Source organism: Schistocerca nitens, chromosome 9 (assembly GCF_023898315.1).
Source record: "Schistocerca nitens isolate TAMUIC-IGC-003100 chromosome 9, iqSchNite1.1, whole genome shotgun sequence".
Classification (NCBI taxonomy): domain Eukaryota; kingdom Metazoa; phylum Arthropoda; class Insecta; order Orthoptera; family Acrididae; genus Schistocerca; species Schistocerca nitens.
Genome location: NC_064622.1, coordinates 477,424,085 through 477,443,142, shown reverse-complemented (window position 1 = coordinate 477,443,142; position 19,058 = coordinate 477,424,085). Strand labels below are relative to the sequence as shown.

General features: G+C 40.4%; 1 protein-coding gene across 1 annotated transcript in view; it reads right to left on the bottom strand.

Annotated features, from left to right (window-relative positions):
* The window catches only part of LOC126203560 (sorting and assembly machinery component 50 homolog B), a 113,474-nt gene that overhangs the window by 90,173 nt on the left and 4,243 nt on the right, over positions 1 to 19,058 (bottom strand). The gene's annotated exons all lie outside the window — the stretch shown is intronic.

Sequence of the window (19,058 nt, the reverse complement as noted above, 5' to 3'; positions counted from 1 at the left end):
TTTTGTGAAAGCGTTTAAGTATCACAACCTCCCATGCATTGTCAACAATGTGAAGCACGTTAACACACATTTGGAAATGGCTGTGCTGACAGCTGGCACGGCCCACATTGAGTTGATACTGGTACAGACTATTTCCTTACTCTCCTTGGTACAATTTGAGCTCAGTCTCTAATGAGATTATCATCACAGTCAGGATGTTACATACAAATATTCCTTCTTTCTTCTTCCTCTTTTTTTCAGAAAATAAAGTCTTAGAAATTCTCCTTTCTTCATTCAGTTAACCTTTAATCGTGATTTTGCAAATAAGTGTATAGGATAGCTGCATCACTGTAACATATTTTCATTGATGTCTTTTAAGTGAGTTGTTCAGTTTGAAAGCTGCTGATGACACATTATCAAATAATGAGGGCCTAGTTGTTAGGGTGGGAAAGATTAACAATGAAATTTAAGAGTATACAGACAGCCAGGAAATTTAGAATCACTCATAATCGCCCCTATTAAACTAGGCAGCTCATGGTCACAGATCTCGGCTCCCTGTGCTACACCCCACTTTGATTCTCACTCCTTGCTGTTGCTATTTTTGCTATCAGCTGCTCAGTCTACACAATGCACTACTTGGATGTGGTTGCAGTATTGTAAGTATGAAGTGTGACCTTGACATGCCTAGATTTGTGATGAGCATTAGAATTCCTTTGCAACAGTAGCCTTGAGAGGCTCTCAGAGGTAGGCGATGTACAGTGCACACATCTTCAACAATTCATAAAATACATTCATTCACATATTTCACATCTATGACATTTTACAAAAGCTAATTTCCTGCAATGTATATAAAACACACCCCAATATTGACAGGCTGCCAGTGTGGGTACAAATAATCAGAATCACACATGAACAGAAGAGGAAATCATATAAAATGAAAGTGACTGCTCCTGATAACTAGGAAATCTGAGTCAAAATCTGAATTTGGCATAAATTTTCATTCATTTTATAAAAGCTTGTGGAAGAATAGTGACCTGTCTGCAATACACATTCATTACAGAAAATGTTGTACAATTTTAAGAAATTGTAGTTAGTTCTAGCCTTTCTATTAGCTTTGATAGTAGAATTATGTACCTATCAGAAAAAATAAAAATAATGTGGATCTAGTAAAGACTGTATCCAGCAAGCAACAAAAAGGTTCAGTTTTCAATTCATTGATGAGCAAGGGTGCAAGTGATACTGTCATTACTGAAATAATCAAAATCTTTCACGATCACTTTTTGTATACCATCTCAAATCCAAATTCTTTGTAGAACTGTGTGCAGGATGGCTAGATAGTCTGGGAATATTTTAAGGTTTGGTGCAAAATATTATTCCAAATTTTTCATCAGATATTTGAACTGTGCGTCCATCCTGAGTTCCCTCAGACCTTATGTGCCAGGTAAATCCATGTCCTTAGTGAGGACTATTATTTCCAGTAACCCGCTGATAAAATAGGAAGCATGGGAGAGGCATCACATGTTGGTTACTGACCTCACCCCCCACTCTCTCTCTCCGCCCCCCCCCCCCCCCGCATATATTTCTTGACCCACTATCATCACCTAGGATGGCAAGCACCCTCACAGTCTTCCCATGCGAGCCTCTATGTACTTCAAGGTGTCAGTATATAGCAAAATTCAGTTGATGTAAATCTTTTTCTTCAAACTCCCCTCAGGTGCACACAGTCTTGTCCAATCTGACGAGGAACCCCTTCACAACCTGTACAACACTAACTTGTAGTATGTTCTATTCACAGGAACAACAGGACACTGTTAGAAAAGAAGCTTGGGCAACAATTAAGCCTGAAGTGTCAACAGATGTATGGTTATGATCATTTACCAACTGAAGTATTGAAAATTTATGCACCTTACATTAGCTGTGCACTTAGTTGTGAAACATAATTTCTGTTACACATTTTTCGAGACAGGCTTAACACTTTTAAAGCCATGCCATAATGTTAAGTTGTTTCAATGTTGGAAAGAATGCCATGCCAGTAATATTAAGGGTACAACATCCTGGTGAGGAGTGCCATGTCAGGTATATAATGGGTGTGGCAGTCTTCATTAAAATGTTGCCCCCATAATATTGTGTGTACGGTGTTCTTTCAGCATTTAAGATAATGTAATATTATGAGCATGACACTCAAAGTGTCAAATATAAAATGAGGACCTTTCTACAACATAGAGGAGGGAAAAAATGATACTGACTGCTACAAGCCTATAGAATTATTACCGGTGTTTCCCAATATTTTCAAAATGGCAACGTACAACAGAACAGTTACCAATTCCTCAAAACACTTTATTACAAGATACACAATTCAGTTTCAGAAACTGCACTCCAAATCACTAGGCAACATATTTCTTCTTGCACGACACAGCAAATAGCACTGATAGAAAACTGCGGCCATCGGATACCTTCAGTGACTTAGAGGTTTTCAACTGTCCACACAACAGCATGTTACTAAGTAAATCAGTACATTTAGGGATAAGGCATTCAGTGGATTTCAATCTTACTTGATCATTAAGAAGCATCGTGTGGCTTTACACTGCTGTGCACACGGAAGTGAGCTATAATTCAACTCATTTCTTGATATACGTTAAAGACTTGCCTTAAACTGCAATAGACAAAATGCTCTGTTCGAGTATGATGCAAGAATAAATGTGAAAGTTTGAGTTCAGCAGCCAAAGAACACAGAAAATCAAGTTTTCAGGATAAAAAAATATTCATTCACAATAACTGCAGCAAATATTTGACACTCAGCTCAGTGGATTATGGGATGACTATAAATGAGAAATGCCTTTACGGTCACTCCCATCAGCCCCCTGCACCGAGTGTCCACTCTGTTTGCGTAAATAGTATCCACTGTGCAGAGGGGACATTGAACAGCAGACAGCCACTTTTGATAATATGCTGCTGAATATTTTTTACCTTTACAAAGCCCATCAGATGAAGAAACACATACATGCACCCACACACATACGGCCGGCCACTGTGGTCCCACTGGTGGAAGTACGGATCTTGGCTGAGGGAGGGCTGTGGGCCCACAGAAAGTGAATGGAGTGCGTAGGGATAGCAGGGATAGGTTAGCAGAGTAGGGATTGGGGGAGGGGGGGGGGACGCTGTGCAAGTATGCACTGTTGTGGTGGGGGCAGGATGATGGTATGTTGGGTACAGAATCAGGAGAGTTGTGCTGGGATCGAGAGAGAGAGAGAGAGAGAGAGAGAGAGAGAGAGAGAGAGAGAGAGAGGAAAGCAGCAGAGAAAGGGAAAGGATTACTGTAATCCTCAAATGGGGGGGGGGGGGTAGAAGCCAAGTTTGACACTAAAGTGGGAACGATAAAGAAGATAAAGGCAGCTGGTGGACAGGGTCTAGCGAAAGCTGTGGCAAGCGGAGGGAAAAAGGGTTGGGCGTGCAAAGGGGGGAGGGGGTGCAGTGAGGGTCCCACCTACATAATTCAGAAAAGCTGATACTGAAGAGATCTAAATGGCACAGACCGTGATTCAGCACACCGTGTTAGGCAGCATGCTTGGTATTTGGTGGGCCAGCTGTCTCTCTGCCACTTTGGCAATGGCCATACATGCAGGCAGACGGCTTCTTAGTGGCCATACCCATATAGAACACTGCAAAGTGGTTTCGGCTAAGCCGGTAGGCAACACAATCGCATTCACATGCGGCCCTGCCGTTGATGGTGTAGTGTTGTTAACTAGTTTTAAGTGAAATGTGTAGCAATTTGTAAGAAAGCCACCGGGAAGCATTGCATTAGCTACTGCCGGCCGGTAAGCGCAGTGTGGCAACATGTACGTTATATTAACAAATACGCAAAAGGATTGCGTGATGGTCTAGCTGTGCTCAGCAAAACCTGCACCATGAGATATGGTGACTTATGAGATAAGTGACTGGGGCTACATAATGGTGCAACAAACACACCCTGGAGCCGTATAAAGAGCTGTGAATTTTGGAGCAGTTTTATTCAGGCTCTTGCATCACCACAATGACATCAGAGCCACATTAGACGACGGGACAATTGGGCATTGGCAGCTGCAGCCACAGGTTTGTGACTGGGTCAGGCCAGCTGCCACCTGCACTAAGTCTCTTCTCTGGGACTCGGTGCCACAGCACTGCTGACCTGTCGTCACCAGATTCCTGCCACAGGGTAGTGGGTCGTGTCCCGTGCAAGACTGTCTTCCCTCTTTTGTGCGATGTATGTGAAACAGACCTCAGTCACACAGTTGTGGGTGCTCGGCAACAGAATGTGGTCGCAGAAAGAAGAAGGAACACGCCACTGACATCAGGACCTCAATGCGCTACAGAGTGCAGGCTGCTCAGCCTGACATCAGTGACGCAGGGTGCTGACGTGTGTAGTTCTTTGCTGGGGTGGAAGACAGCCGTTTGCTGGCTATCATCAGTCTGCCGCACCAGTGTGGGGTGTGACTGCCTCACACTGTCAATGACGAGACACATATTTGAAGTCTAATAAAATACTTCTCTCTTTTACCAGTTTGTCACCAGGCCCCACCAACCGATTGCTCCACTGCTGATCCTATAGAGTCGCAACAGAAATCAGCTCCAATTCTCCAGAGCAGTCAGAAGAACTGAAGTCACCATCTGTGGACAGCGGGGGCTGTACCGACCCCACAGAACAACATCCGAACCGCAACCTACAGATCTTCACTGGCAGATGAATGAGACTACTATTTGTGTTTTGGTGAGTATCGTAGGGGTTGAGAGTTACAGGTCGTCATAAATGTAAAGTACTTTTGTGAGGCCACAGGGACCGGTGGACGTATCCCGGTTTAATGGTAATTCTAAGGATCAATGGCTAAAGCTTGTATAATGTGCGCAGTGCAATTTACTTAGGCATTCTGCCCCCAGTGGCAAATTTCTTGCAGTTGTTTGTTTTACAAATCATTGTTTTGGTCGTATGGTGAGACAGTGCAGGGAGTTCAGGTGGCTCTTAATTTTAAGACATAATTGTGATAGTGTTGTTAACTACGGAGTGTTCTGTTCTTGTTGAGTTATTTCGTAAATATATGGTTGATGCTATGACATAATCAGACACACAAGCTCTCACTGGTGAGGAAGCTATGCAATAGTTAGTTGATCAGGTAGTTTGGTTAAGAAAAGACAATACATTTGCAAATAATGAGCTAGTAGACAAAAATGAGAAGTTAGGGTTGTAAAAATTACAGAGTATAAGGATTGTTCGAGCTGTTGCAAATGTTGCTACTTCCTTTTGTGATAGTCATCCAAGAATGTGTTATAGTTTGTGGAGGATCTCTTGTCATCAGCAGACAGGACTTGTTGGACAATAAGTCATTTCAAATTGCAAGATTGTCACTGTCAGAAGAAGCAAAGTCCTTTGTATGATGCACAGAGGCAGTGGACAAGCCAGAAACTTTTGAACGGCTCGGAAAAGGATTGGTGCAAATATCTAAGGAACAAAATAGTGTGCAGCTTTTGTAATCAGTTAAGGACTAATGAAGAATTAGAGAATTTTGTGAACACGATTATCAAAATTAATGTGGATCCATACGAACTGACACAGGACGACGAGGCAAACAGGGTGTTGTTACAGGAAACCAAGTAGAGGGCATTCAATGGTTTTCTGAGAGATTTAGCACTTGAAATGACCAGGGTTTCCATGCAGCAGTTAGACTAGCAATAGAATCCGAAAAGAACAATGTTGTGACAGTGATAAGAGAGTGATCAAATGTGTGTGTGTGTGTGTGTGTGTGTGTGGCAAATATAAGGTGCAGAGGCAATAACATTTATCATGGAATAATAGGGACGGAATGAACTATCAGTGGTTTCATGGTAATAACAGTAGGGGTGGTATGAGCAAGTTGCAGTATTGCTGGAATCATGGTAGGGTCATCAGGGTAATGACAACCACCCATAAACCCAGAAGGACACCCCAGAACTGCCACAAGGCATTCTCAGTAAAAGCAAATGTAGAGGCAGTGTGTGCCATAATGGGTGCAGCAGATGGGAAAAGGTATACGTTTTAGCTGGACACGTGGCCTCAAGAGATTTAGTGGGTAAGGAGGCAATGGGACTCATCCTGTTATAATTTGCACGAGTTAGTGGATAATGATGTACAGTCCCTCAGATCAATAATGGTGAATTTTCAATTGGAAGCAATCAATTTCAGGCAGTACATAGAAGAGGTGTCTCATGTAAGCAAGGGCTAAAGAATGATTCTATGGTTGGACTTTCTACTACAGCACCATTTTATAATTGACCTTTGACGACATGTGGAGGAACTTAGTGGGGAAATACTACAGCTAGGGAAAGATGTCATCATTGTTGATTTGTGACGAGGAATGTCTGTTGTACAAGGCAGTCCAGTTAAACCTTAAGCACAAGCATTAAGGCTTAATTAACATGACTGTGTGTCAAAATACACTGGGAAGTCAGTATGAGTGTGGAGCCTGACTTACCAGTTGGTAAGTTGGTAAGTTGTTCCAATACCAAAGAAAGCAGTTGTTGACAGATGTGAAAACTACCGAAGTATCAGTTTAATAAGTCACAGCTGCAAAATACTAACGCGAATTCTTTACAGACGAATGGAAAAACTGGTAGAAGCGGACCTCGAGGAAGATCAGTTTGGATTCCGTAGAAATGTTGGAACACGTGAGGCAATACTAACCTTACGACTTATCTTAGAAGAAAGATTAAGAAAAGGCAAACCTACGTTTCTAGCATTTGTAGACTTAGAGAAAGCTTTTGACAACGTTAACTGGAATACTCTCTTTCAAATTCTGAAGGTGGCAGGGGTAAAATACAGGGAGCGAAAGGCTATTTACAATTTGTACAGAAACCAGATGGCAGTTATAAGAGTCGAGGGACATGAAAGGGAAGCAGTGGTTGGGAAGGGAGTGAGACAGGGTTGTAGCCTCTCCCCGATGTTATTCAATCTGTATATTGAGCAAGCAGTAAAGGAAACAAAAGAAAAATTCGGAGTAGGTATTAAAATTCATGGAGAAGAAGTAAAAACTGTGAGGTTTGCCGATGAAATTGTAATTCTGTCAGAGACAGCAAAGGACTTGGAAGAACAGTTGAACGGAGTGGACAGTGTCTTGAAAGGAGGATATAAGATGAACATCAACAAAAGCAAAACGAGGATAATGGAATGTAGTCTAATTAAATCGGGTGACGCTGAGGGGATTAGATTAGGAAGTGAGACACTTAAAAGTAGTAAAGGAGTTTTGCTATTTAGGGAGTAAAATAACTGATGATGGTCGAAGTAGAGAGGATATAAAATATAGACTGGCAATGGCAAGGAAATCGTTTCTGAAGAAGAGAAATTTGTTAACATCGAGTATAGATTTAAGTGTCAGGAAGTCGTTTCTGAAAGTATTTGTATGGAGTGTAGCCATGTATGGAAGTGAAACATGGACGATAACCAGTTTGACCAGTTTGGACAAGAAGAGAATAGAAGCTTTCGAAATGTGGTGCTACAGAAGAATGCTGAAGATAAGGTGGGTAGATCACGTAACTAATGAGGAGGTATTGAATAGGATTGGGGAGAAGAGAAGTTTGTGGCACAACTTGACTAGAAGAAGGGATCGGTTGGTAGGACATGTTTTGAGGCATCAAGGGATCACAAATTTAGCATTGGAGGGCAGCGTGGAGGGTAAAAATCGTAGAGGGAGACCAAGAGATGAATACACTAAGCAGATTCAGAAGGATGTAGGTTGCAGTAGGTACTGGGAGATGAAGAAGCTTGCACAGGATAGAGTAGCATGGAGAGCTGCATCAAACCAGTCTCAGGACTGAAGACTACAACAACAACAACAACAAGTTGTGTATAGTGAAATCACTAGGGGATAATGATTTGTTAGATGTAGTGTGTTGTTAACGGGAACTTTAGTGGCAACATTAGGGATTTATGGAGTAACATACTTCGGGTGTTATCTGTCTGGGAGGAGTGACTCACCGTGCTGCTTTGAAGTGGTTACTAGGTTTGAAGAAATGATAGAGTGGACATTAGAACTCGGTGAATCTGAGTATGAAGTAATCCACAAACTAGAAAGAGACACAGAAATGTGGACACACTAACCAGGAAGGTAGAAACTGTACAAGCACTAGACCTTGCCGAGTGGCAAGCATCACAGAGTGCTGACGGAGAATGTGAGCAGTTAAGCAAGCAGCGGCAGTTCAGCATGTGTGACAGGCTGTTATGTAAGGAGACAAGATTAGGACCACAAGCTGTTGTGCCAGAGAAGCTAAGTGAAATACATGATCACATTTTGTCTGGCCATGGAGGGTCAGAGTAACAAATCAGAAGCAGATCTACGTCAGAAACAAGTACTACTGCATAGGTTGCTGGAAGAGACTGAACTATTTCCACTTATTGGGTTGGATATGTTATGGCTGTTTAACCAAACTCCAGCAGGGGATCTTTTGTGCTAATATAACAGACATCTTCATGTTATATTGAGGTGGTGTCAATGCCAGACCAGTAGGCAGTCAGTCATGCAAACATTTGTCAATATATGGGTGTTGGAGTTTGGGGTGCCAGAGACAATAATAATGGACCAATGGACAGACTTCATGTCAGACACGATGGAGAAACTGAGACAGTTGTTGAAAGACAAAAAATTAAGAACTATCCACCTCATCTCAGTCAAGTGGCAGCACAACTCGAAGGATGCTTAGTTATTATTTTAACTCATACCATACCGACTGGGACACATTCATCTTTTGTAGTGAATGTGTAGAATTCAAAGTACATGCCAGCACAGAATTTTCACCATTTGAGATGGTATATGGCAAAAAGAAGCCATTGTCATTCAATACGATTAAGCAAAGAGGGAACTGGAGCTGAGAGTCAGTCCGAGAATTTGTGAGAACTATGAGAGAAGTTGGGAAAGGTTCAATAAGCAAACACCATGGCATTGGAAAGCCAAGAGGAGGCAGTGAAGCATATGGGAACTTAACTTCAATACAATGTGGACCAGTTAATGGTGGTGTAGAGTTCATATACTCCAAAAGGAAGTCAGAAGTTTTTGACACAGCACAAACAGCCATAAAAAGTTACTGAAACCACGTTATCTGTGAAAGTGAAGCTACAGCTGCTAACGAGGTCAACAGCTACACATGCCAGACATTTATGACAATTCAAGGGTGTGCCAGAGTCAATCCCAGGAGGAATCAGTAACACCAAAGAAAGGAGCAAAAAATAAGGAGTGGAAGAATGAGCAACATGAGGAGGGGGAACATTTAACTTGTAACCATATTTGTTGAAGCCAAGGAGGTAGCCAGTATCTTTCATGTTTTTGTGATTCTTGCCCCTCCACCCCATGAACCGGGGTGGGGAGGCTTGTGTGCCTCAGCGATAGAGACAAATGTACCGTAGATGAAACCGCAACAGAGGGGTATCTGTTGAGAGGCCAGACATGTGTATGATTCCTGAAGAGGGGCAACAGCCTTTTCAGTACTTGCAGGGGCAGCAGTCGGGATGACTGACTGATCTGACCTTGTAATAACCAAAATAGCCTTGCTGTGCTACTACTTTGAACAGCTGAAAGCAAGGGGAAAACTACAGCCATAATTTTTCCCAAGGGCATGCAGCTCTACTGTATGGTTAAATTATGATGGAATTGTGTTGGGTAAAATATTCTGGAGGTAAAATATTCCCCCATTTAGATCTTTGGGCAGGGGCTACTCAGGAGAGAAAGATCATAGTGCGGACTGTCAAATCCCTTAATCTGGCAGGTACCTTAGAAAATTTAAAAAAGAAAATGAAAACGTTAAAGTTAGATATAGTGGGAATTAGTGATGTTCGTTGGCAGCAGGAGAAGGACTTCTGGTCGGGTGAAAACAGGGTTATAAATACAAAATCAAATAGCGGTAAAGCAGGAGTAGGTTCAATAATGAATAAAAAAATAGGAACACAGGTAAGCTACTATTAACCGCATAGTAAATGCATTATTGTTGGCAACACAGACACAATGCCCACACTCAGCACAGCAGTACAAGTTTATAGGCCAACTAGCTTCACAGACGATAGAGAGATTGAAGAAACATATGATAAGAGAAATTATTCAGAGAGTTACAGGAGACAAAAATGTAATTGTGATGGGGAACTAGAATTTGATGGAAGAGAAGGAAAAGTAGAGGGTAAATATGGACTGTATGTTACGAAATAAAGAGGAAGCCGTCTGGCAGAATTTTGCACAAATCATAATTTAATCATCGCTAACACTTGGTTTAAAAAGCATGAAAGAAGGTTTTATATGTGGAAGAGACCTAGAGACACCGGAAGGTTTCAAACTGATTAAATAAAGATAAGACAGAGATTTTAAGATTTAAGTTATTTCCAGGGTTAGATGTGAACTCTTGGTTACGAACTGTAGATTAACACTGAAGAAATTGCAAAAAAAGTACAAAATTAAGGAGATGAGACCTTGACAAACTGAAAGAACTAGAAATCATTGATAGTAAATGATTAATGGAAAATCTCATATAAAGATGTGAAACAAATACTAACAAAGAGATAGAGGGGCTTGGCCAGTACTTACCTCAGCTCAGTACAGCCGATAGATACACAAAAAACAGAACCGAAAATTTACATTCCTAGCTTTCGGAACAAATGTTCCTTCATCAGGGAGGAGAGAGGGGAAAGAAAGGGAAGAAGGGAAAGTGGATTCAGTTACTCACAACCCAGGTTATGAAGCAACAGGGAAGATGCCTCCATCCTTGCTACCCTCCCTGTTTTCCTTTCTCTGTTGCTTCATAACCTAGGTTGTGAGTAACTGAATCCACTTTCCCTTCTTCCCTTTCTTTCCCCTCTCTCCTCCCTGATGAAGGAACATTTGTTCCGAAAGCTAGGAATGTAAATTTTCGGTTCTGTTTTTTGTGGATCTATCGGCTGTACTGAGCTGAGGTAAGTACTGGTCAGCCCCTCTATCTCTTTGTTAGTATTTGTTTCAAATCATTGATAGTTTCAGAGGCAGCATTATGCAACAATTGGACAAGAACAGGTGAAAGGAATACAGTAGAAAAAGAAAGGGTAACTTTGAGAGATGAAATAGTGAAGCCAGCAGAGGGTCAACTAGATAAAAAGGAGAGGGCTGTAGAAGTCCTTGGGTAACACAAGATAAATTGAATTTAACTGAGGAAAGGAGACAGCATAAAAATACAGTAAACGAAGTAGGCAAAAGGGAATACAAATGTCTAAAAAATGAGATTGACAGGAAGTGCAAACTGACTAAGTAGGAATGGCTATAATACAAATGTAAGAATTTAGAAGCATATACCACTAGGGAATAGATGCATACTGCCTGCAGGAAAATTAAAAAGGCCTTTGGGGAAAATAGAACCACCTGTATGAATGTAAGAGCTCATATGGAAAACCAGTACTAAGCAAAGAAGGGAAACCTGAAAGGTGGAAGGAGTATACAGAGATTCTGTACAAGGGAGATTTTCTCAAGGACGATGTTATGTTAATAGAAGAGAATGTAGATGAAGATGAGATGGCAGATATGTTACTGCAAGAAGAATTTGACAAAGCGCTGAAAGACCTAATTTGAAACAAGGCCCCGGGAGTAGACAACATTCCATTAGAACTACTGATAGCCTTGGGAGAGCACACCATGACAAAACTCTTCCATCTGGTGAGCAAGATGTATGAGACAGGTGAAATACCCTCAGACTTCAAGAACAACATAATAATTCCAATTCCAAAGAAAACTGGTTCTGACAGGTGTGAATATTACCGAACTACCAGTTTAATAATTCATGGCTGCAAAATATCATCACTAATTCTTTACATAAGAATGGAAAAACTGGTTGGGGGAAGAGCAGTTTGGATCCAGGAGAAATCTAGGAAAACATGAGGCAATATTGACCCTACCACTTCTCAAGACATTTACAGGATTTGTAGACTTATAAAAAGTTGTTAACAATGTTAACCAGAACATGCTCTTTGAAATTCTGAGGGCATCAGGAGTAAAACACAGAGAGTGAAATGCTATTTACAACTTGTACAGAAACCAGACAGCCTTGGAGTCAGAGGGCATGAAAAGGAAACAGTGGTCGAGAAGGGAGTGAGACAGGGTTGTGGCCTACCGCCGATGTTATTCAATCCGTACATTGAGCAAGCAGTGAAGGAAACCATGGAAAACTTTGGAGTAAGAATTAAAGTCCAGGGAGAAGAATAAAAACTTTGAGGTTAGCCAATGACATTGTAATTTGGCAGAGCAGTTGAACAGAATGGACAGTGTCTTAAACAGAAGATATAAGATGAACACAAACAAAAGCAAAAAGAGGATAATGAAATATAGTCAAATAAAATAAGGTGATACTGAGGGAATTAGGTTAAGAAATGAGACACTTGAAGGGGACTTTTGCTATTTGGGCAGCAAAATAACTGATGACTGGCAAGTGCAAGTTGTGGGGAAGTTCACAGCAGTCTGCCTGAGGCATAATCCGTATCACTTCAGGCAGGGGCGTTACCTTCATAGTCTCAGATGTTATTGAATTTAGCATATGTTAAAATTCAGGAGTAAGTAAGAAACGTATTTTTTTCTCCAAAAAAATTCCTGCTCTGAGATACAGGCCTCCGAAGATGACACTATGAACACCGTTTTGAAGACGCGAATTTCAGAAAATTTTTTAAAATCTGTATCTTTGTAACAGGTGTAGATATTTTGTTAGAGTTTTTTTTATCTGAAAGACAATTGTTTTATGATTACAATGGTATCCTCGGTTTCAACATATCTCTCAAAGCTCTTTTACTGTCACCTTTTGAATTTTCTTATAATTTAAGAAAAAACTTTTTTCAAAAATACCAATACAGAAAAGTTAGATTTTTTTTCTGTTGATTAGCACCATGCAGTACTATATTCTCTGTATAGGAGAGCTTCTACTTTTAAGTTGTACAGGTTCTATTATTTTAAAAAGATCACTTTTTGTAACTTTCAAGGATAATGTATGTGTTCACTGAAGTTCTTTCTTACTAATTTCTTCGCTACAATGTTTATTTCTACTGTCTTTCTTGTAGTTATTTCTTACCACTTTCTTTGTTTCAGTTATTTCTTTTCACTTTCATTGTTTCAGACATTTCTTACACTTTGTTGTAGTTCCCTGTCAGTTTCTTTGTCGTGGTTGTTCATTGTAGATTACTGTATTGTAGTTGTTCAATGCTAATTTGTTTACTGAAGAGGCTAAGAAATCTGAGGCCATCCAGTGAGTTCTGTGCTTCTGTGAGGAATTTGCCAGTTGACACAGTTTGAAATATCTTTGACTGGGGCCACAGGAGAGTGAAGTAAATGGAAATGCTGTGTGGCTAGGGCCTCCTGTCAGGTAGACCATTCGTCTGGTGCAAGTCTTTCGAGTTAACGCCACTTCGGCAACTTGCTTGTCAATGGGGATGAAATGATGATAAGGACAACACAACACCAACATCCAGTCCCTGAGTGGAGAAAATCTCCAACCCAGCCGGGAGTCGAACCCGGGCCGTTAGGTACGACATTCCATCGCACTGACCACTCAGCTACCAGGGGCGGACAGGAGAGTGAAGTGTGCTGACTATTTGCATATCCATGAAAAAGTAATATATAAGACAAACAAAAAAAAAAGCAAACTTTGTTCAGGTTGGGAATAAGTGTTCTCATTTGAAGAGGTTTCCAGTGACAACTCTTTGTGTCCTAAGTGTTTTGACAGAATAACAACAATGACAATATCTGAACAAGGTGAACTCCCATGGTGCAGATGATGCTGATTTTGCATCAATAGAGGAAGAATTAAATACCTTGAATCAGTCGAATACAGAGGTAGGTGTTAGTACTGACAGTGAAGTCTCTATGCATCAAGAAAGCGTAGAGACACAATGTTGATATATCTCCTTCATTACCGTCACTAATTTTGGCCTTAACAGAATCTGCATCATCTGAAAATATGCTGACCTGAATTGTTGATTCAGCAATTGGCAAAAAATGATGATTTTATCTAGTTCCTGTTGAAGTACGCCATGTTAAAACAACTCTTCTTGTAACACTTATTTCCTTCAATTTCTTCTTTAGTTGATTAAAGGAAATTTGATAACACTTTTGCAGATACTTGGATATGATAGCTGAACCTCACTTTCACTACAATGTCTCCTTAGGCAGCTGAACTGAGGCTCCAGACACACTACCTCTCACAAGCAGCAGAAGAGCAAGGATCACCACAGGCTGGCCATTAATGCTCTTAGTGTAGAAGCGAAACATATCGGGCCTCCAGCCAGGACAACATGCAGCATGCATTTATGAAAAAGGGTGGTGAACTGGAAATATCTGTGGGATTCTGCTGAGGAAAAGGATGTTTAATAAGCTTTATGCACCCACGTGGCCAAAAAATTCATTTATTGGCCATCAAGGAGTGACAAGGGTTGGGTTTGGAACATCACATTACTGCATTTATTCCAGCACTCTCAGTGACACTGTCTCGTTGGCAGTATAGTTTCCCTCATGGCATTCTACAACAATGAAACCTGTAAAAAGTTCAAAGTAGAAACATAATCTTAGAATTCTAAAAAAGGCCTTTTCCAGCTTTGTTCTCTGACACTTCAAGAAACGTACAATCAGGTCTGGGATCCTGTATAAGTAAACCGTATCACTCTTGAGAACCTGTGGTAAAGAAACTGCTGCTGCATAGCTATCACCCGCAGCCCCTTTTCACGATGGGAATGACAGTTTTCTCACTCTGAAAGAAACTGGCAGTTGTTAAACCACAATGGGGCATAGCAACTCATTTATACAATTTTTCCTCAGTTTACATAAACCACAAACTATGTGAACACACAATATGCTATACTTTAAACTGGAATTGAACTAGCATGTCAATAGCATTGCATAATAAAGAGACATACTCAAGATTTTCTATATCATAAATCCTTTCCAAAAAAGTCATACACTCTGCTATGAATTTCCCCACAGTTCCACAATGTGACAATGGTGTAAAGCTTTGTAATAGTTTTACTACCATGATGTCCAGTGTTTTTGTAATGCACAGTTAAAGTTTTAAGTTTATAATCAGTTTGATTCTATAGTTAGCGTAACAGAAAAACAGGCTGAAATATGTCATAAGTCATGACAAAAGACAGACAGTGTTTTTTTTTTCCCCCAAGTTGTTCTGGCTCATCTCATTTCCTAACCATCAGGATTTTCAGTATTACCTTCCTCAGAGTACTAAACAATTGTAGAACATAGTCAACAACGTCACATTTTATTTGAGTGCCATCAGAATATGGGCTTATTTTAAATGCACCTCCACCTTTTTTTATTTATTTATTTTTTTTATTTAGGGGGAGGGGAGGGAGGGGGGAGGGGGACAGCGGTGTGAGGAGCTTATATTCTCTCACTGCAAAACCAAATCTAGTTTTTTATCTGGTTTAGAACACGATATTTTTCATGAAAGCTTTTTTAAAGAATTTGCAGAAGATACATTTTTGTACAAATTGGCTAAAAATAGCCATTTTTGGCGTTTTTACAAAAATCAACTTTGCCCTCAATCTGTAAACTATTGGAAAGCAGTAGGAGTATGTCCCTTATATTCTAAAACCTTATATTGGTATGTTATTACATTCAAAGTTTCAGATTTAACCTACAATTTCTTCCAGACATATAAGAAGCTAAATTTCACATTTTTTGTATCTGGGGTAGCTATAGAAAAAACAATTTTCCTTCAGGGAAAGAAATAAACACAACAGTAACAATAGCCTGGAGTGCTTTAGGTAAACACTAATGGGTTTTCAAGACTAAGTTTCTCTGAAAAGAAAGGTTTAAAATCACTGCATATTAACGTGTTCCAACTTGTGGCAGTTCAACATGGATTTTTAATGGAGAAACCATTCAAAAACTGATCACTGCTAACTGAGAAATGAAATGGAGCATTCTGCAATTATTAAGAGAAACAAAAAAAAAAAATTAATCAGGTAACAGACTGGAGCCAAACACACAAATACAACTAGTGAGAAATGCCGTTAATGATGACTACTCTGTCAAAAATCAAATTCTGTACTCATCAAAGTTTTAGGGGTGAAAACATTTTCTATAGCACATGCTCAATTCCTGCCAGCCATCCAACTTCAGCTTCAGTTAAACACTAATGTGGGTCAAACAGACCTCTATGTACCATATGTACAATTCTCTCCCCTCCTCCAACTCCAACTCTGTCCCAACACACCACAGAAGGCCCAACAGTGCAGACTGACCGTCATGTCATCTCGAGCACTAGGTGTGACTGGATGTGGAGGGACATGTGATCAGCAAACCACTCTCCCAGCCATCGTCAGCTTTCATGACCAGAGTCACTACAACTAAATCAAGTAGGTCATCAACTGGCCTCGCAAGGCCTGAGTGCATCGCACTTGCCAAAAGCAACTTGCAGAACTAGACATTCACCCATCCAAATGCTAGCCAAGCCCAACACTGCTCAACTTTGGTGATCTGATGGGGACCATTGTTACCATTGTGGGAAGCCCTTTGGTTCCTCCTCCTACTCCCTCTTTAACTTTTGCTAGTGTTGTCCTTTCCATTTTTTATTTTCTCCTCTCTCTCTCATATTTTGTGTGTTTATACTCGTTCCTATCCCAGGTCGCCGTACAATAACTTTGTTGTTGTTGTTGTTGTTGTTGTTGTTGTGGTCTTCAGTTCAGAGACTGGTTTGATGCAGCTCTCCATGCTACTCTATCCTGTGCAAGCTTCTTTATCTCCCAGTACTTACTGCAACCTACATCCTTCTGAATCTGCTTAGTGTATTCATCTCTGTCTCCCTCTACAATTTTTACCCTCCACACTGCCCTCTAATGCTAAATTTATGATCCCTTTGCTGCCTACCAACCGGTCCCTTCTTCTTGTCAAGTTGTGCCACAAACTCCTCTTCTCCCCAATTCTATTCAATACCTCCTCATTAGTTATGTGATCTACCCATCTAATCTTCGGCTTTCTTCTGTAGCACCACATTTCTAAAGCTTCTATTCTCTTCTTGTCCAAACTATTTATCGTCCATGTTTCACTTCCATACATGGCTACACTCCATACAAATACTTCCAGAAACGACTTCCTGACACTTAAATCTATACTCGATGTTAACAAATTTCTCTTCTTAAGAAACGCTTTCCTTGCCATTGCCAGTCTACATTTTATATCCTCTCTACTTCGACCATCATCAGTTATTTTGCTCCCCGAATAGCAAAACTCCTTTACTACTTTAAGTGTCTCATTTCCTAATCTAATTCCTCAGCATCACCCGACTTAATTCGACTACATTCCATTATCCTCGTTTTTGCTTTTGTTGATGTTCATCTTATATCCTCCTTTCAAGACACTATCCATTCCATCATCTGCTCTTCCAAATCCTTTGCTGTCTGACAGAATTACAACGTCATCGGCGAACCTCAAAGTTTTTATTTCTTCTCCATGTATTTTAATACCTACTACGAATTTTTCTTTTTGTTTCCTTTACTGATTGCTCAATATACAGATTGAATAACATTGTGGATAGGCTACGACCCAGTCTCATCCCTTCCCAACCACTGCTTCCCTTTCATACCCCTCGACTCTTATAACTGCCACCTGGTTTCTGTACAAATTGTGAATAGCCTTTCGCTCCCTGTATTTTACCCCTGCCACCTTCAGAATTTGAAAGAGTATTCCAGTCAACATAGTCAAAAGCTTTCTCTAAGTCTACAAATGCTAGAAACGTACGTTTGCCTTACCTTAATCTTTCTTCTAAGATAAGTCGTAAAGTCAATATTGCCTCACGTGTTCCAATATTTCTACAGAATCCTAACTGATCTTCCCCGAGGTCGGCTTCTACCAGTTTTTCCATTCGTCTGTAAAGAATTCGCGTTAATATTTTGCAGCTGTGACTTATTAAACTGATAGTTCAGTAATTTACACATCTGTCAACACCTGCTTTCTTTGGAATTGGAATTATTATATTCTTCTTGAAGTCTGAGGGTATTTCGTCTGTCTCATGCATCTTGCTCACCACATGGTAGAGTTTTGTCAGGACTGGCTCTCCCAAGGCCGTCAGTTGTTCTAATGGAATGTTGTCTACTCCCGGGGCCTTGTTTCGACTCAGGTCTTTTTCAGTGCTCTGTCACTCTCTTCACACAGTATCGTATCTCCCATTTCATCTTCATCCTCTTCCATTTCCATAACATTGTCCTCAAGTACGTCGCCCTTGTATAGACCCTCTATATACTCCTTCCACCTTCCTGCTGTCCCTTCTTTGCTTAGAACAGGGTTTCCATCTGAGCTCTTGATATTCATACAAGTGGTTCTCTTTTCTCCAAAGGTCTCTTTAATTTACCTGTAGGCAGTATCTGTCTTACCCCTAGTGAGATAAGCCTCTACATCCTTACATTTGTCCTCTAGCCATGCCTGCTTATCATTTTGCACTTCCTGTCTATCTCATTTTTGAGACATTTGTATTCCTTTTTGCCTGCTTCATTTACTGCATTTTTATATTTTCTCTTTTCATCAATTAAATTTTATATTTCTTCTGTTACCCAAGGATTTCTACTAGCCCTCGTCTTTGTACCTACTTAATCCTCTGCTGCCTTCACTATTTCTTCCCTCAGAGCTACCCATTCTTCTTCTACTGTATTTCTTTCCCCCATTCCTGTCAATTGTTCCCCTATGCTCTCTCTGAAACTCTGTACATCCTCTGGTTTAGTCAGTTTATCCAGGTCCCATCTCCTTAAATTCCCGCCTTTTTGCAGTTTCTTCAGTTTTAATCTACAGTTTATAACCAATAGTGTGTGGTCCGAGTCCACATCTGCCACTGGAAATGTCTTACAATTTAAAACCTGGTTCCTAAATCTGTCTTACCATTATATAATCTGATACCTTCTAGTATCTCCAGGATTCTTCCATGTATACAACCTTCTTTTATGATTCTTGAACCAAGTGTTAGCTATGATTAAGTATTGCTCTGTGCAGAATTCTACCAGACGGCTTCCTCTTTCATTTCTTACCCCCAATCCATATTCACCTACTATGTTTCCTTCTCTCCCTTTTCCTACTTTCAAATTCCAGTCACCC